A 20,000-nucleotide genomic window follows, 5' to 3' on the forward strand; every position below is an offset into this window, starting at 1 on the left:
TACATGAAAGTTTCAGATAAAAGTTGAATAAGATTTAGAACTCAAAATTACTAGTTGTAATTCATTCCTAAAAGCAACATAGTCTAGAACAAAGACTGAAAATTGCAGGGGGAAATTATCATAAGAACAGTGACCATTATGAGGAAATAGGCAGATAGTTAGTCTACAATCAAATGCAAGAAACAGAGAACAAAGTTGTAGCCAAGCTCTTATTCCTTAGTGAAACAAAAATGTGATTGAAACATTTCTTTCTCTCTTTTCCCTAAAAGGCTCTATTTCCCATGCTTATCTCCTTTTATTGCAGTACCAATTACAAAGGAAACATTTTTTTAAAAAAAGGAAAAAAAAAAAACAACAGAAAGACTTTATATGTCAGAAGTATAAATCAGAAGAAGTATAAATTAAGAAGGCGGTGAGCTGGCAGAAACGTTACCCCCCCCCCCCCACCGGCGAAATAGTTAGCGGTATTTCGTCTGCCGTTACATTCTGAGTTCAAATTCAACCAACGTCGACTTTGCCTTTCATCCTTTCGGGGTCGATAAATTAAGTACCAGTTATGCACTGGGGTCGATGTAATCAACTTAACCCCTTTGTCTGTCCTTGTTTGTCCTATCTATGTTTAGCCCCTTGTGGGCAATAAAGAAATCAGTAATTTTGTATTATTTATTCTTTCTGTTTTATTTACTAATGAAAATTTTAGTTCGAAATTTTTTTAATATAATGTATGCACAGAGATGGCTGTGTGATTAAGAAGCGTGCTTTGTAGTCACATGGTTTTGGATTCAGTTCCATTGCACAACACCTCAGGCAAGTGTCTTCTACTATAGTCTCATGCTGACCAATGCCTTGAGAGAATATGGCAGGCAAAATCTTGGTTTATCTATGTCTTTGTAACTTAGCACCAAAGTTAAAAATAAGTACTGGAGTGAACTCTTCAATGTGGCATTGCAGCATGGCCACAGTCCAGTGAATAAATGATAAAAGAATATATATAAAATTATCAGCAATGCTCATAAAGTAAATAATAAATGGAACTATTTTTAGAAGTGAATGTTCAGCACTCCTATCTAGAATGAGAAGGCTTCAATCACTGAAGTAATAATTCTAGAAATACAAATTATCTCATTCCTACAGTTAATTTAAAGAAATATTTAATACATGATAACACAAATAATAATAATAATAATAATAATAAAGAATCTAATGAAGAATTATATGCAATGACCCTTCATTCAAAATTGCTGTGCGTTATTTCGTATAAGATGATATTTCCAAAATCTAGTGGATTTTATTCCTTTAGTTGTGTACTTTGTACCCATTACTTCTACCTGATTTAAATACTAAAACAAATCCAAGTTAATAACAAACATATGCACGCATTAATATGTGTATGAATGCAAGCAAGATAGATGCACACATCAAACAGTAGAGAGAAATAAAACTATTATCTTTAACTTGCACACTTCCATTTCGAGGCAAAGAGAAAGGAGAGTAGTGAAGTTGAGGAGAATAACAATGAAAACTATGGACGCTCAATTATCCTGAAGAAACCTTTGTGCAAATATGTGTTTGTGCATCATCATCATCATCGTTTAACGTCTGCTTTCCATGCTAGCATGAGTTGGACAATTTGACTGAGGTCTGGCGAACCAGATGGCTGCACCAGGCTCCAATCTGATCTGGAAGAGTTTTTACAGCTGGAGTGTAGTGGGTGCTTTTACGTGCCACTGGCACGAGGGCCAGTCAGGCAGTACTGGCAACGGCCACGCTCAAATGGTGCTTTTTACATGCCACCTGCACAGGAGCCAGTCCAGCGGCACTGGCAACAACCTCGCTCAAATGTGTGTGTGTAGGTATGTATGTATATATAGTACTTCATGTCTGCACAGTTAGGTGTACAACTGCTACTGGTGAATTTAAAGCCCCATGTAGAGTGTCATCACCAGTAAAGTGTCTATTTCCAATAAATACTGTTGTATTTAGTGGTATTACTAGTTATAATATAAAGAGCAAATGTAGAAAACAGTACGATAAACACAGGTGCAGTTTACACCATTTATACAGTGGCATATTTCATCATCGTGGCTAATTGCATCCTCTGCAGTGGGTGTTCATAGTGAAATTGGATGCAGATCCACAGCAGTCCATCAGGGGAACACTTCATTGCATTGCACATCAAGCTTGTGTGTGTGTATAAGCACATATATAGGGCTGGATATCCAATGACCTTAATGATGAAAATTTGGTTGTTCAATCAACTGGGTTACCTGTTTCTTGAATTAAGAGTGTTAAGTAGCTGAGCATTCAACAAACATGTATAATAATGCAGTTCCCAGGCAGAAACAGCATGGCAGTGTAAAACAAGTCTGTACCCCTTTAATTACAAGTGCAATCAATCTCAGAGGCTTCTATACAGTTGCCATCTACCCAATTCCACAAGTTATACAAAATGATATTTGCTGAAGGTGCCATGCAGTGGGATCAAATCTTGGATTTTGTGGTCCTGAAGTGAACCTCTAAATAATTTAACCCAACTGCTCCTACACATACACACACACACACACATCATCATCATTTTAATGTGCACATTTCAATATTTGCATGGCTTGGACAGAATTTGTTGAGGCAGATTTTCTACAACCCAATGCCATTCCTATCACCAACCCTAAGCTGTTCCCAAGCGAGGTAATATTTCCTCATGACCAGACATGTTTTTGCAGGATATTGGAAATCAATGACACTGCTTCTATCACAGTGGATATAAGAGCTGAATTATTGACTGTCCAATTGCAAAATTTTCTTGGACAATCAACAGTACAAAACAGAACCACCACCTAACATCATTTATCTAATTACAGATGAGTTATCATATTGCTAATTTTTGCTCCTTTTAACAATTTCAAAGGTATTTTGCTGTTGTTGTTTTCTTTTGCATGAGGGTGGTTGATTATTTTGATTCTATGTTCTTTAAATAACCTATGTATCATGTGATGGCTGAGTACTCCAACATTACTTAAGCTAGATGTTGAGCTGTAGTATTGTTCACTGGATAAAGACTTTGATATTACTCTTTACTTGTTTCAGTCATTTGACTGCATCCATGCTGGAGCACTGCCTTTAGTCAAGCAAATCAACCCCAGGACTTATTCTTTGTAAGCCTAGTACTTATTCTATCAGTCTCTTTTGCCGAATCACTAAGTTATGGGGACGTAAACACACCAACATCAGTTGTCAAGCAATGTTGGGGGGGACAAACACAGACACAAACACACATATATATACATACATACATACGACGGGCTTCTTTCAGTTTCCGTCTACCAAATCCACTCACAAGGCTTTGGTCGGCCCGAGGCTATAGTAGAAGACACTTGTCCAAGGTGCCACACAGTGGGACTGAACCTGGAACCATGTGGTTGGTAAGCAAGCTACTTACCAGACAGCCACTCCTGCACCTACGTGGATCTTTTATCATTGCTCCCAATGATACACACAAGACATATTTTTGGCCATGTAACAGACACGTGCTTTAATTTGGACTATCTGTTCCTTCCTCTTTCTTTTCTCTGAACCTTTCCTCTATCCAATGAAGAGCCATGCTTGAAACACCATTTCTACTCCAATTCTTCCACCTAAAATTTTCACTGAGCTTTAATCTAATATATTCACTGGGTATGTTCAATTGACTTTGTATTTTCCTATTTTTTGTTCGTGGATTTGCCTCTGTCTGTGTGTGTGTGTGTGTGTGTGTTAGTGTGTGTGTCCCCACATCACTGCTTGACAACCAGTGTTGGTGTGTTTACATCCTCGTAAATTAGCAGTTCTGCAAAAGAGACCAATAGAATAAGTGGTAGACTTAAAAAAAAAGCCCTGGATTGATTTGTTTGACTAAAACCCTTCAAGGTGGTGCTCCAGCATGGCCAAAGTCAAATGATAAACAATTCAAAGAATCAAAGAATAAAAGAATATATACACACATACACACTATGTGTGTGTGTGTGTACAGTTGATGTTCTACTGCAACTGATGAATTTAGAGCTCCACATAGAGTATCATCATCCAGTGTACTTCTAAAGTGGTATGGTTACTAATATATTTACTAGTATTACAGTTCTGAGCAAATACAGAGCAAAATACAGTGGAAAATATGATTAAACTAAACACGCAGTTTATAATCAAAACTTGCTTGTCTTGAAGAACCATTGTGGGTTTGTATCCAAATGCACTAAGAACACCCACTCCAGAGGGAAGTAAATAGCTACAATGGCAAAATGTATATAGGGAACAAATGGTATAAACTGCACGTATTGTGTTATCATATTTTTTCTTTTATATTTAGCAGTTTAGTCAAAGATGAAACCTGATTGAGTAGGACTACGATCAAAGGTATTCCAACCATGACCATCACATCTTATTAGAGATATGTTGAGAATTACATTTCTCAAGACTCCAGTGAGTAATCTGAGAAACATTTAGCTGCTATTTCCATCAGGTTGAGACAATAGTAGAATGTATCAACATTATTATTATTATAAAACAGCGAAAGTCATACACAGGAAATTACATAAAGACAACCTTAAATCTATCAATCTGTCTGTCTCTCTCTCTCTATATGTGTGTGTGTGTATATATACATAGAGAGAGAGAGAGAGAGGGGGAGAGAGAGAGATATAACGATCACACAACATACACAATATATTTACACACATTTACATAGATTTTAAAACTGTTTTATATATATATACACACACATATAGAGATAAGTGTAGACATTTATGTGTGTGCGTGCATGTGTGCGTATATATATATATATATAATATATATATATATATATTATATATATATATATATATATTATATATATATATATATATTATATATATATATATATATATGTACATATATATGAATGAAGAGATCTCTATACAGGAAATACAATCTCAATCTTGCTTCTCATGCAGGGATGCATGTCATATGTTTGTGCATGCATGCGCGTGTGTGTGTGTGCATGCACGCGCATGTGTGTGTGTGTGCATGCATGCTTGTGTCTGAGAGAGAACATGTGCGCAAAAGGAAAAATAAATTTTTCCTGATGACACAAGCAGATTAGACTACTGCGGAAAGATCCTACTGTTCAGCGATCCCTGTCCTCCTCCACAACTGGACAGGTCCTGTGCTCGCCGTGGCATACAACATTAATCTGGAATTCACTGATATAAGCTACGTCCTTGTCTCATCTATAACAGAAGACTCCTGGGACACAAAAGCAACATTCAGAGGGCGGATATCTCCCCCACCACCACCACCACCGCCACCATCGATAGAGGCTTCCCTGAAGGAGAAAAGAAAAAAAATAAGAAAAAAAAGAGACAGAATACCCTCTGCAGCAGCAGCAGATCAAAATATTCACAGGCGCGTGTGCGTGTGAAAGGAGACAAACAAGGGAAGATCTTAATTTGCATAATAACAGGGAACCAGTATGTGTGCCTTGCTTCTCTGGAGAATCTCACCAGTACACAAATAGACACACACACACACACACACACACATACACGTGTGTGTGTGTGTCTGTGTATATATGGCTACACAACTAGACAGACACGCGCACACAAACATGAGGATATAAACCAGTAAATGTATGCGTTTGAGATAAACATGCACACACACACACAACATAAATGCAGGCAAACAAGCACATGGAGAGATAACACATACACACAGATTTGTATGCATAGATACATACACACACACACACACACCCAGAGTAATAAATAAAGAAAAAAAGAAAACAAAGATCTAAAGTGGAGATGGGAGAGAGCGTAATGTGGTAGGGGTAAAGTGAAAGAGAGGAAAGTTATAAAGAGAGATAGAAAATGGAAAATGTCCTTTTAAAAGTAAAGAAAGGAGTTAAGGGAAAATGTGAAAGTAGTAGTGGTAGGGGAATGATTTTGGGGGTGGTGGTCATGAAGTGAGTTAGAGCTAGCTGACAAGAAGATGGGGTAAAAGAATCAGCCAGGAGCAAGAGAAACCAGCATATCTTTGGCCTAACTTGTGTGTGCAAGCGTGCATATGCACTGCTGTAGTATAACTAGAATGGGCAGGGCAGGAGAGAGGGAGGCAATATAATAAAAGAGGAAATATATGACAAAAAGAAAAACAAATAAATATATATATATATATATATATATATATACAAAAAATATAAAATAATAAAGAAAGGCATCATATAAAAAAAAAAGAAAAAAGGGAAGCTCCACTACCAGGGTAGGAGTCTTGTCGAGGAGTAAGATGCCTATAAAAACACTGGCGTACGTAATCACCTTGACGTTAAAGACAAAAAACAAAAATAATAATGAATGAATAAATATAAAAATGAACAATAAAAAAAAAAAGTAAAAAGAAGGGAAACTTAAACTTGAATAAGAGATGCTGGGAAATACACAGAAGTTGAATAATTATATTGCACTGGATGGTGAGGGTGGTGAAAAAAATGATAAATGATTTTTGGAGGAAAAATGGAAAAAATGAATGGTAAAAACAAAAAAAAAAAATCAATTTTGCAAATAGAGTTGACTTAAATATGAAATGAAGAGACTATTGGGTGAAAAAAAAATGACATAATAAAGGGTTATTATTAATATTTTTACAATTATTATTACAACTAACACTAACTACTATTATTATTTTCATCTTTGTCTCTCATCAGGCACCCTGGTGGCAAATAAAATAAATCATCATCATCATCATTATTATTATTATTATTATTAAGAAAGCAAGCTGGCAGAATCGTTAGCACATCGGGCAAAATGCCTTGCAGCATTTCGTCCGTCCTTATGTTCTGAGTTCAAATTCTACCGAGGTTGACTTTGCCTTTCATCCTTTCAGGGCCGATAAATGAAACACTGGAGTTGATGTAACCGACTTAACCCCTCCTCCAAAATTTCAGGGCTTGTGCATACAGTAGAAAGGACTATTATTATTTGAAGGTGGCGAGCTGGGAGAATTGTTAGCACAATGGATTCAGGGTCAATAAATTAAGTACCAATGAAACACTGGGGTCGATGTAACTGACTTTACCCCTCCCCCAAAATTTTAGGCCTTGTGCCTACAGTAGAAAAGATTATCATTATTATTATTGAAGGCGGCACGCTGGCAGAATCGTTAGCATGTTGGACAAAATGCTTAGCGGTATTTCACCCAATGCTATGTTTTGAATTCAAATTCTGCAAAGGTCAACTTTGCCTTTCATCCTTTCGGGGTCAATAAATTAAGTACCAGTGAAACACTGGGGTTGATGTAATCAACACATCTCCTCCCTACCAAATTTCAGGTCTTGCGCCTACAGTAGAAAGGATGGTTATTATTATTATTATTATTATTATTATCAGGCAGTGAGCTGGCAGAATTGTTAGCACACCAAGCAAAATGCTTAGTGGAATTTCATCCTTTTGGGATCAATGTAGTTAATTTACATCCCTTCCCAAAAAATGCTGGTGTTGTGCTAAAATTTGAAACTATTACTGCCATTATTATCATTATTAAAAGATGGTGAGCTCGCAGAATCATTAGCATGCTGGACAAAATGCTTAGCAACATTTCTTCTTGCTTTGTGTTCTGAGTACAAATGCTTCTGTGGCTGTCTTTGTCTTTCATCCTTTTAAAATGATGGCAAGCTGGCAGAATCTTTAGCATGTTGGATAAAATGCTTAGTGGGATTTTGTCTGCCTTTATGTTCTGAGTTCCAATTCCACTAAGGTCAACTGCCTTTCATCTCTTTGGGGGTCAATGAAATAACTAGTCAGTTGAGCACTGGGATTGATGTGATTGACTTACCCACTTCCTGAAATTGCCGGCCTTGTGCCAAAATTTGAAATCCTTGTTTTATTGTTATCATCATTATTATTATTGAGGTGACGAGCTGGCAGAATCGTTAGAACGCCAGGCGAAATGCTTAGCAGTATTTCATCCATGTCTATGTTCTGAGTTCAAATTCTACCGAGGTCGACTTTGCCTTTCATCCTTTCGGGGTCAATATAATCAACTCGTCCCCTCCCTCAAAATGGCTGCCCTGGTGGCAAAATTTGAAATTATTATTATTATTATGCTTTGTGGCATATTGTCTGTCTTTATGTTCTGAGTTCAAATTCCGCTGAGGTTGACTTTGCTCTTCATCTTTTTGAGGTCGATAGATTAAGTACCAGTTGAATAGTGGGGTCGATGTAATTTACTATCCCCCTCCCCCAAATTCCAAGCCTTGTGCCAATAGTAGAAAGGATTATTATTATTATTATGGAACCAGTGAACTGGCAGAACTGTTAGCACACAAGGTCAAAGTACTTAGTGCCATTTCGTCCATGTTTATGTTCTGCATTCAAATTGCACCAAGGTTGACTTTGGTTTTCATCCTTTAGGAGTTGATAAAATAAGTACCAGTTGAATACTGGGGTTGACGTAACCAACTGGCTCCTCCCAAAATTTCAGGCCTTGTGCCTATATCAGAAAGAACTACCACTAAAGCAGTGAGCTGTCAGAATTGCTAGCATGCTGGGCAAAATGCTTAGCAGCATTTTGTCTGTCTTTACGCTCTGAGTTCAAATTCTGCAGAGGTTGATTTTACCTTTCATCCTTACAGGATCAATAAATTAAGTACCAGTGAAACACTAGGGTTGATGCAATTGACTTAACTCCTCCCTACAAATTTCAGGCCTTGTGCCTTTAGTAGGAAGGATTATTATTATTATTATTATTATTATTATTACTATTTTTATTTTTACTGAAGTATGCTTTTTCATTTTTATATATGTTTCAGCCCAAAGGTTGTGGCCATGCTGCGGCACCACCAGTATACAAAAAATTAATTAATTTCAAGGCAGTAAATTTAGCAATGCAAATAAATTTCAATTTAGAAGATCTAGTTTTATTTACTCAATGAACATGGAATTGAGGAAAAAGAGAAATCCTGTAATAACTTTAAAAAGAGGAAGGACTTCATAAGCACAGTAGTGGTGGTGGTGGTGCTGCTGCTGCTGCTGGTGCTAGTAGTAGTAGTAGTAAGTGCATTTAGAAATAAATTCTTTCAAAATGCCTGGAGGACTCCCAAGAAGTAGTTGAAAGCTTGCTTTTTCCGCTTCTTTTACCTAGGTGACCTAATTAGCAGAGGGAGAAGGATGTTTTGAAAGCATAGTGAGAACAGGGTAGAAAAAAAATTCAAGGAGCTGGCAACAAAGAGATCTTCCATTTGAGAGTGAAGGGCAGATTGTATGATGATTGTGTTGCGAGTATAATGCTGCAAGATAGTTAAAGAAGGGCGTTAAATTTGGAGGATGTATGAAGGTGAGAAAGAAATCAGTTGAAAATGTTTCGCTAGATGTATTACATTATTGTGCATCAACAATGGAACATAAATGAGCGGGGAGAAAAATTGGATATGAAAGCAATCAGATGTATTGTGCATCTTTCAGAAACCAAGAGTATTCTAATAGAAGGAGACCTGCTGTAGGTGAAGAGCAAGGAAGACATATGAAGAAGTAGTGAAAGCTGATCTGAGGAAACTGAGCCTCCTAAAGGAGGTGACACAAGACTACAACAAATACTGAAGTGCTGTATGAAACAAAACCTATTCAACCCATAAAAGTATAGGGGAAAACAGACATAATATGATGGTGGTAGTGATAATGATGAAAAAGATTCTTTTACCATTGTAAAGGGATTGGTGAATGTATCTAGAAAAAACCTGCTTTTTCAGTTAAAATGTTCAGGAATACAAATTAGGGAGTCACTCTTTTAAGAAGTCATAACTCAGGTCAGAACATTTGAGAGACTGAACTATCAGATAATGTTAAATTCATGTAACGTTAAAACAAAGTGCTTTAAAGACAATGGCTGGATACTAAAGGTATTGGCTGATATATGTAAACCTACATAGCAGACATACAAACATGCCCGTTTTATCTATCTCTCCAAAGACTGGAAAAATGATGAACAGACTTAATTGATTTTCAACCCTTATTGGGGTCTTATCAAAGGTGTCAACATAATTTGGCCAATCCCAGAGAAACAAGTAGCTATTATGTCTATAGATACACATCAAATCTAGTAGCTTCAAAGAATTGCTGTTACTAATTTGCATATAATTAGTGTTTAATTCTGAATTGAATATCTGTGGCCTATCAATAGGGAACCCATCCCACACAGTATTATGGTATGATATAATATACGAAGGCGGCGAGCTGGCAGAAACATTATCATGCTGGGCGAAATACGTAGCCGTATTTCGTCTGCCGTTACATTCTGAGTTCAAATTCCGCTAAGGTTGACTTTGCCTTTCATCCTTTCGGGGTCGATAAATTAAGTACCAGTTGTGCACTGAGGTCGATATAATCGACTTAATCCGTTTGTCTGTCCTTGTTTGTCCTCTCTGTGTTTAGCCCCTTGTGGGTAGTAAAGAAATAGGTATGATATAATATACGTAAATGTGTGTATATGAAGGCACATGACTCAGTTGTTAAAGTGCCAGGCTCACAATCACGAGGTAGTGAGTTTGATTCCCAGATCAGGCTGCATGTTGTGTTCTTGAGCAAGACACTTTATTTCATGTTGCTCCAGTTCACTCAGCTGTAGAAATGAGTGTCAAGCTGTAGTGGCCTTTGCCTTTCCCTTGGATAACATTGGTGGCGTGAAGAGGTGAGGCTGGTATGCATGGGCAACAGCTGGTCTTCCATAAACAACCTTGCCTGGACTTGTGATGTCTCGGAGGGGAACTTTCCAGGTGCAATCTCATGGTCATTCATGACCAAAGGGGGTCTTTATCTTTTAAAGGGGCATATAACACATATAAATATATCAATTTTACCTTTCTCTCTGTCTCAATTGAAAAAAAAATGAACACCCTTATTCGATTCACATCAGGTGTCACATCACTTGACCAATCCCAGAAAAAATGGAAGAGCAGATATACTGACACAGACATGTAATGCACATAGTTGATATACGTTGGTTGAAAATGTGTTATTCTACAGTTCTATACTTAAGAGATGAGGAATTATCTACATTTGAAGGATATTTGTCCTCATCTTGTTTGTTGTTAACACGTTTTGGCTGATATACCCTCCAGCCTTCATCAGGTGTCTTGAGGAAAATTAGAACCTGGGTTCTCATTTCGAACGTATTTTTCGATGTTGTTGTTATTATTATTATTTATTATTCAGGTTACTGCCTGGAATCGAACTTGGAATCAGTAGCCAGCGCTCTTAACCACTATGCCATATGCCTGTGTTATTCTAGTTGTTAGCCACAAATCTACTCTGATCAAAAGTAGTTTTTGTTGCAGCTGTAACTACACTTTTTATGTATAAATAAGATTATTTGTGTAATTTCTTCTTTAAAACAGTAAAATAGGATTTGAGAGATTTTGGCTGCTATTTTGGGCACCCAACTATGTAGAAACTGCATTCATTGTATCATGAAAAGATATAAAGTGAGGAGGCAGTATAGGCACTCGAGATAGAAGACCAAAGAAAGTTTTGAGAAGTCCTATTCTCATACCACATCAATGAAAGCAGATGAAACTGAGTGGGGAACAAACTATATTATAAGTCCATCCAAAAAGGCCAAGATGATGATAATGATGGTGGTGATGTTTCAGTTTTATCCTCAATGTTTTTCTTTGACCATTTCAAGGTCACAAGTGATCAGTTAAAGTAAAAATAATTAACAAACGAAACTATATTTGTAAGTAATTAAACACTAGTCAATGCAGATTACTTCCTAATACCAAAGTACCATGTAAGTTGGCTATAGTTAGTAAGTTCACTCTTTTATATTCAGCTGTAACTTGCAACACATACTTATATCATCATCATCATCATTTAGTTTCCATTGTCCATGCTGCCATGGTTTGACCAGGGTTAGTAAGCTGAGGGGCTGTATCAGGTTCCAGTCTGATTTGGAATGGTTGGAGCCTGGTGCACACCTTCAGCTTATTAGCCCTGGTGAAACCATCCAACCCATGCCAGCATGGAAAATGGGCACTAAATAATAATGGTGATGATGATATAAGTATGTGTTGCAAGTAAAAAATCATTTTGTAAACTATTTTACAAGATGATATTGTAAGGGCCAAGAATTTCAATATCCAAAAGTATTCTAAAAACATACTAGTCACTGTTAAATAGTATAATTGGATTTTATCTTACAGATTGAGGAATATGAAATAAAATGTTGTGCACATGTTATTTTTTAATTACATACACCTATGCTTTTGAAAGACAGAACAAAACAAAAGAACATGTCACATCATGTAACAGTACTTCCTACATTAAGGTAAATTATAGATGTCATCTTTATCACTTAAATAATTTATAATTTTAATTAGTAATACTGATGAAAATTTTATTAAATTACAAAAAGAAAGTGTTATTTCTTACACAAGGTACATAGCAAGAATAAAACTAAAGGAAATCCAATAATGTGTTTATCCTTAGGGTATAAGAGAATGGTTTAAGCAATACTTTAAAACCACTCCCTTGTAGTGAATACAACATGACTTTAATATATAGTCACACAAGTTCATGTAATAAAACTCAAGAAATATCAGTGGCAGAAATTATGCTTAGAATAAGTAGTAAATTATTTCACCAGTCTTCATTAACTTATTGTATTTACCTCACATGATTTCTATGTTTCTGTAAAGCTACATGCTAGCAGATCCATAAGCTGGTATGAGGTAACCAAGGAAACCATTTCAGTTGAATAGTGTAGTATTAAATTTACATCCTTGGAAAGTTCAAATTTATCCGTTCTTCAACAATAAAGTCCACCACACATAAGTTCTATCTTCCAAGACAATGAGGCCAATCACTGTACTTTTAAATTAAATACAGCTGTCCAAACTTATACCATTCCAAAATAATGGAATTACTCAGACAACGATGTCTAATCCAGGAGCATGTATTCATTTTGCAACTGGACTGATGCCATTGAACAGCAGACTGATCTCGATTAGATTGCATCTAAATGTTTCACTAGACGTAAACTATTGAGACTGTAGGAGTGGGAGCACCCATCTGTTTATACAGACATACATATACACAGCCACACATATACATACATACACAAAGCCACACACATACATATATACTCATACAAATATACACAACCACACACACATACACACACATGCATACAAGTCTACGGGGCGATTGGGCCATAATGGATCCCTTCAAGCAAGATATCTTTAGTCTCATGTTTTACATTACCTGTACACCTTTCGACAAATATCTTGGCAAAGACTTTGCATTCCAAACACAACTTCACTACACCAAAACCTGTTTATGAAACAGACATTGCTTCAATCCCTCACAGCAAGACATTACTATTTGAAGAATATATTAGCCACAGTAAAGAAGCAGGATATTGGAAGTTATGCATTCTTGGTTACATTTTATCTTTGATCTGTTTTAGTCATTACACTGTGGCCATACTGGGGCACCACCTTGCAGAATTTCTTCGTCAAATGAACTGACCTCCACGACTTATTTTTTTAAGTCTGGTACTTATTCTATCAGTCTCTTATGCTGAACTGCTAAGTTACAGGAACACAAACACACCAGCACAGGTTGTCAAGTAGCAATGGGGGACAAACATACACACACACGATGAGCTTCTTTCAGTTTTCGTCTCCCAAATCCACTCACAAGGCTTTGGTCAGCCCAAGGATATAGAAGATACTTGCCCAAGTGCCACACAGTGGGACTGAACCTGAAACCATGTGGTTGGGAAGCAAGCTATAATATATATACATTTTGTTATTAGAAAATAATCTCATAAAAACATTCCCTAATGACATTATCAGTGCTAACCCCACTGATTGGTACTCAGTTTTTACCTGGATTTAGCTGACCTTTATTGCTTGCATTACAAGAAGCTCAGTGTGGCTTAATATCTCTGCATGATCAAGAGCAAAGATCAATATCAGTTTATACAGGTCAAAGGAAAGACTATATATTTCACTATTCTTTTATTAGTTGTCATTTGAATGTGGCCATGCTGGAGCACCGCCTTTAGTCAAACAGATCAAGCCCAGGACTTACTCTTTGTAAGCCTAGTACTTATTCTATCAGTCTCTTGTCAATCTGCTAAGTTATGGGGGCGTAAACACACCAACACCGGTTGTCAAGCAATGGTGTGAGAAGGGAACAAACACAGACACACAAACATATACATATATATATACGACAGGCTTCTTTCAGTTTCCATCTACCAAATCCAATCACGAGGCTATAGTAGAAGAATCCTGCGCAAGGTGCCACAAAGTGGGACTGAACCTGGAACCTTGTGGCTGGTAAGCAAGCTACTTACCACACAGCCACTCCTTGCACCTATGTTTATAAATTAGCAAAAACAAATACAAGCAAAACTGATGTAGAACTCATGGCTTGCCAAAGAAACAGTAAGCAGTTATAGACTAAACATCCCAATTAATTTAATATAATAAGATTACCACAAAAGTAGTCAGTTATTACTCCCTTTATCTCTAACATCATACTTTGAGCGAAAACAAAGTTGTCTATTGATTTAATGCAAGTGCTACAAGCTCAGTACCTTGTTCTTTGTAAATTTGATTGGCTGACAAACTCAAACACCAAATCTAAACTCTGTGTTAGGAACTTGATGTTTGGTGAACAATACACTCTCATAATGTTTCTCAAGAAAACTAACTCAATGCCTGTTAATCTACACAAATCCAAATGTTTCCTTCTAAACATTTGTATTATCCTACAGTTACTACACTCTACTAGTTGGTTCAGTAACGAAGAAACAACCTTGCCAATCAATTATGATGGGTAAGAGAGAACCACACACCCATATATATATATATATAGAGAGAGAGAGAGAGAGAGAGAGAGAGAGGTAGGGAGAGAGAGAGAGACTCTAGGTTTAACTCGGTTAAATATTCTTCAAAATGATGATTAGCAGATGAAGACCATTAACAAAGAGAATATTTTATGTAGATTCTTTAAGCAGTCTGACAATTAAGATCTCTTTTTCAGACCAGCGATGTTTTTATATTATAAAGTATTTGTATTTTAAATTATAAATGACTAGTAGCACTTTATTTTGTTTTCTGAAAATCTATGCAAATGGTGCCATTTAAAGTTTTGCTTTGATTAATTTTTGAAGCTGAGTTACAAGCCTGGTTAGAAAACACTTTTGAAATAGAATGGTTTCGCTTTCAGATAACTTTTCCAAAATTAGTAATTATGAAGTAGTGGTACCACATACTTTAAGATGACATTAAATGATAATAATAGGCAAATAGAAAAAAAAACAAACGTTACTGTCTAGGTTTATCAAGTATGTGGTTTTTCATAGAGTAAAATCATTGATTCATTTCCTGTAATTTAATTAAAACACAACAAGAACGAGATATGTGTGAGTACTATCATTGTCATCATCACTATCATCATCAGCTTTATTTAACATATTTTGCATGTTGGTATAGGTTGGACAATTTGTAAGGAGTTGGAAAGCTATAAGACTGCGCCAAGCCCCTCAATATCTACCCTGGCATGGTTTCTAAAATTGGATGTCCTTCCTAATAACAGCCACTTTAGAAAGTGTACTGGGTGCTTTTTACATGGCACCACCAGTAATGGCATCACCAAGTAACTTGCAAACAGTGAAAAAGTGTTGACTAAGCCTAATTTCAATGAGATAAGTACAGGTGAGGCTATGTGATTAAGAAGTAGCTCTCTTTCTTTCTTTCTTTCTTCCTTTCTGTCTCATGCAATTGTGTGTGTGTGTGTGTGTATGTGCACATGTATGTTTGTTTGCATTTGCGCTAACTTATACAAAAAAAATGTCATGACATCTGAGCAGTGTTGCTGTAGGCTCTTCTATCTGTAAATTGCCTGCTGGCTTTGCACCTTAGAGGTCGTGTGGAATAAAAGGTCGCTTACTTGAAAAACAAATAAGGATTAGTATCAGGAAGAGCATTCATCTGTGAAAACAATGCTTTAATAACATATTTATCTAACCCATGCTAGCATGGAAAAACAGACGTAAAAACAATCTAATAAAAATACATAACAAATAAATGCAAAAAAAAATAAATATGTAAGTACTAAAGGCAACAACATGTCTAAACTTTCTTGTTATTTTCTTTTTAATGTATTTAAATTTGTGCAGACAGCTTAGCTTGCAACATATGATATGAATCAATCAGGCTACTTGTGTTGTCTGCAGCAGGCTTTAGATAATGCTAATCACCATAATGACACATTCGCCACAACAGGTTGAGCCTGGTAATGTGCGTGTGGTGTTCATATTTATTTGCATATGGAAAAAAACTATCATCACAATCGTCATTTACATCGTTTCACATTGATTCTTCAGTCAATCTGTTTTCAGATTACTTTACACATTAAAGCAATTTTTTACATTCATTCTTAAATATAAAGCCTGAGTTGGAAAGTTGCATGAATTTGAACTTTTGCATGAAATTCTTGGAACAGGTGTCTTACAACTGAATATTTTGTCTAATATTTGCTCAACCATGGAGTAAGCTCAAATCTTCAGCTAAAAGGAAAAAGAAGAGAAAAACCGTGTTTGACCCCATGAACAATGAAGAGATTAGTTTCCAGTACCCAGGACCAAACTTCAATATATAACAGTGAAAAATTAATAATTCTATCTTTTGTCCATTACAAGTTTCAATCATTGGACTGTGGCCATGCTGGGGCATCACCTTAAAGGATTTAGCTGAAAAAAAAAAAAAAATCAACTCTAGTATTTTTTAAAGTCAAGTACTTATTCTATTGGTCTCTTGCTGGACTGCTAAGTTATGGGGGACACAAACAAACCAACATCAGTTGTCAAATGGTGGTGAGGGACAGCCAAAAATACACACAGACGCATATGTACAAGACGGCTTTCACACAGTTTCTGTCTACCAAATTCCCTCACAAGGCATTGGTCGGCCTAGGGCTACAGTAGGAAACACTTGCCCAAGGTACTGCACAGTGGAACTGAACTTGAAACCATGTGGTAGTTGCAAAGCAAGCTTTTTAACCAAACAGCTATGCCTGCACACACACACACACACACACACACACACACACACACACACACACACACATATATATACTAAAAGTTGATATAAACAATCAGGCTGATTGATGTAAATGATGATTGTGATGATGGGGGGTTTTTTTTCCATATGTAAATAAATATAGAGAAAATAAAGAAAGTCTTAAACACAGGATGGCTGTAAAGACAGCTTAGAAAATGAGTAAATACTCTTTAGAAGACAGAAAAGAGTGGCCAGCGAACCTCTAAAGAGAATCAGATCCTGTACTTCTCAAATATATATCATCATCATTTAACATCTACCTTCCATGCTGGCATCATAAGATGGATGGTTTGACAGGAACTGGCCAGATAGAATACTGCACCAGATTTCTGTATCTGTTTTGGCATGGTTTTTACAGCTGGGTGCCCTTCCTAACACCAAACTACTCTACAGAGTAGGTCGAGTGCTTTTTACATGGTACCAGCACCGGTGAGATCAGTTTTGGCATGGTTTTTACAGCTGGATGCCAACCACTTTACTAGATGCCTTTTATGTGGTACCAGCACTGGCAGGGACACCATGTAACTTTTAAGACAAAGAGTCTTTGAGAAGGGAGGAGTCAATGGAGGAGGTGATCTTGTGTCAGATGATGAAAGATTAGAATGTAAGAGGGAGTCAGAAACAGGTGTCTTGCTGTAGAGGAGGTACATGGTCACCTGGCCAGAGAGAAAGATAGAGAGAATTCACTGAACAGAAAAATACCAAATGAATTAAACCCATACATACATAGTATACAGTGAGCTATTTGCAGCATGGCCATAATTGTTATTTAGCCCAATCAATTAGATGTGATCAAGGTTATTCAAGCTATAACCTACTTGTCTTTTTTTTTTTTAAATCAAAATCCATATACTCTGGACAGGGCCGGATTAAGACCCATCAAGGCCCTAAGCACTTAGAAGAGTTTGGTGCACCCATAAAAGATTATGTAATTCAAAATATAAACAATAACAAATCATAAAATAAATTTTTATTTTTCAAAATGAAACAAAACAGTAAGAGGGAAAAATGTTTATTTTTGTATAATTCCATTTTAATTATATTTGGAAACTTTCCTCCTACTTTTTTGAATTGCAAAGTCTTTGATCAGATCCTCAAAATGAATCTTAGGTAACACATCTGCATCTATACTTAGTAGAGACAAAGGCATCCCGAATATTATTTTAGTAAGTTTAAAGTGATTTCTTTTGTGCTGTAAACCATTTACTATTTCTGTGGTGGCCCCTCTTTCCCTTAATGCTTAATGATTAATCCAGTGCTGACTCTGGACTTCATTATCCACTGTCTGCATTCCTAAGCCAGTACAGTATATAGTTTGAAGCAAACCGAGCTGCTATTTCTAGCAAGTCGAGCAACTGCTTAGAGGTTCACTTCTGAAAGTGTTGTTAGATGGGAAAACTTCTAAAGAAAAAAGCAGTACTAGTGTTAGGATAACGGCTGTAGTTTGAGTGATCTGTAAGAGTAAAAAGGTCACTGAAGATGCAGAATCCTTTTGTTCTTCAAGTAGATAAAGGATACAAGCAGTTCAAGTGGTCTGCATTTATTATTTTATATGTGTTCTAAGTGACAGAGAAGTTTGTAGATGTGGCAGCATATAATGAACAGCTAAGATTAACACAAAAAAAAACTTAGGTAAAAGAACATATTCTTTAGGAGATCAGTGACTAGAGAACATGTTTACCACAGCTGACTATGGATTTGTTTGATTGAAGACGATATAATTCCAAAGCCTGTGGTTTTGGATTCAGTTCCACTGTGCAGCCCTTGGGCAAGTGTCTTCTACTAGAGTGGCAGATCAACCAAAGCTTTGTGAGTAGATTTGGTGGACAGAAACTGAAAGAAGTGTGTGTGTGCATGTGCACGTGCATGAGTGTCCCCTAGCCTAGACATCATGTGACAGTTGTAAATCAGTATCATTGTCACACAAATGAATGTGTTCAACTCCGGTATTCTGTGAAAAATGTCTGGTCATGGAGAATTATCACCTTGCTTGGAAACAGGTGAGGGTTGGTGACAAGAAGGGCATCAGGCCTTATAGAATCTGTGCCATGCAGCCACGAAAAAGTGGATGTTAACTGATGGTAGTGATGATGATGATATTTTAAAACCAAACTTCATACTTCCACTAATGCTGTAATATGAAGACCAATAAGTTCTAAATAAACGGATTCCCTAACCATTCACTGATTCCCAGCTGAATTAAGCCCATTTTACTCGTTAGTCTGAAAAGAATGAGTGGACAGTGCTCAATATTTTTAGGCTCACCGGAATTATCTGAAATGTCCACGTTAAAGGAAGATTGATGATGATGAGGATGATAATTATTGCTTGAATGTCAATGGATAAGCATGGGTTTGGTGGGCTGGCAATGCAGCATATATTCAATCCTCCTCTGAGAGTTCCAGTATTCTTAGATCTATTGCCATCACTTCTTGCCAAATCTTTGGTGTTCTGTCTACCTTCACAGTTGGATCACAACACTTTTTCACTAATCATACGATAACCAATCGCATTCACTTTCTGATATTTGTTTACTAATTGAAATAAATTGATCAGTGGTCATGATAATGGAAAATAAACATTTACAGACATATGTATTCAAACAAGCAGACAGACAGATAAAAATACATTTATGTAAAAGCATTAACATAAACAACTACACTACCCACAAAATAAAGCATATATGCATTCTTTGTTTGGGGAAAATTTGGTAAGGAATTTTTCCATGATAAATAACACAGAAACATATTTTTCAAAGAAACTTTTGAAAATCTAAGGCAAGCATTTAATAAAGGAGAGGACATATGACTGAAGTGGTAAAAGGAGGAGGAGAAGAACGATGAAGGGAGGGTTATAGATAAGAATTTGT

General features: G+C 36.5%; 1 protein-coding gene and 1 long non-coding RNA gene across 2 annotated transcripts in view; one reads left to right on the forward strand and one right to left on the reverse strand.

The window, feature by feature from the left end:
- LOC115215248 (RING finger protein 44) overlaps window positions 1-20,000 on the reverse strand; it is a 319,144-nt gene that overhangs the window by 216,832 nt on the left and 82,312 nt on the right. The window lies entirely within an intron of this gene.
- LOC118764488 overlaps window positions 12,244-20,000 on the forward strand; it is a 32,253-nt gene continuing 24,496 nt past the window's right edge. The window contains exon 1 of the long non-coding RNA XR_005000294.1: window positions 12,244-12,321. This is a non-coding gene — a long non-coding RNA (uncharacterized LOC118764488). The remainder of the gene's footprint in view (window positions 12,322-20,000) is intronic.

The sequence above is a fragment of the Octopus sinensis genome, linkage group LG8 (genome assembly GCF_006345805.1).
Source record: "Octopus sinensis linkage group LG8, ASM634580v1, whole genome shotgun sequence".
Taxonomy (NCBI): Eukaryota; Metazoa; Mollusca; class Cephalopoda; order Octopoda; family Octopodidae; genus Octopus; species Octopus sinensis.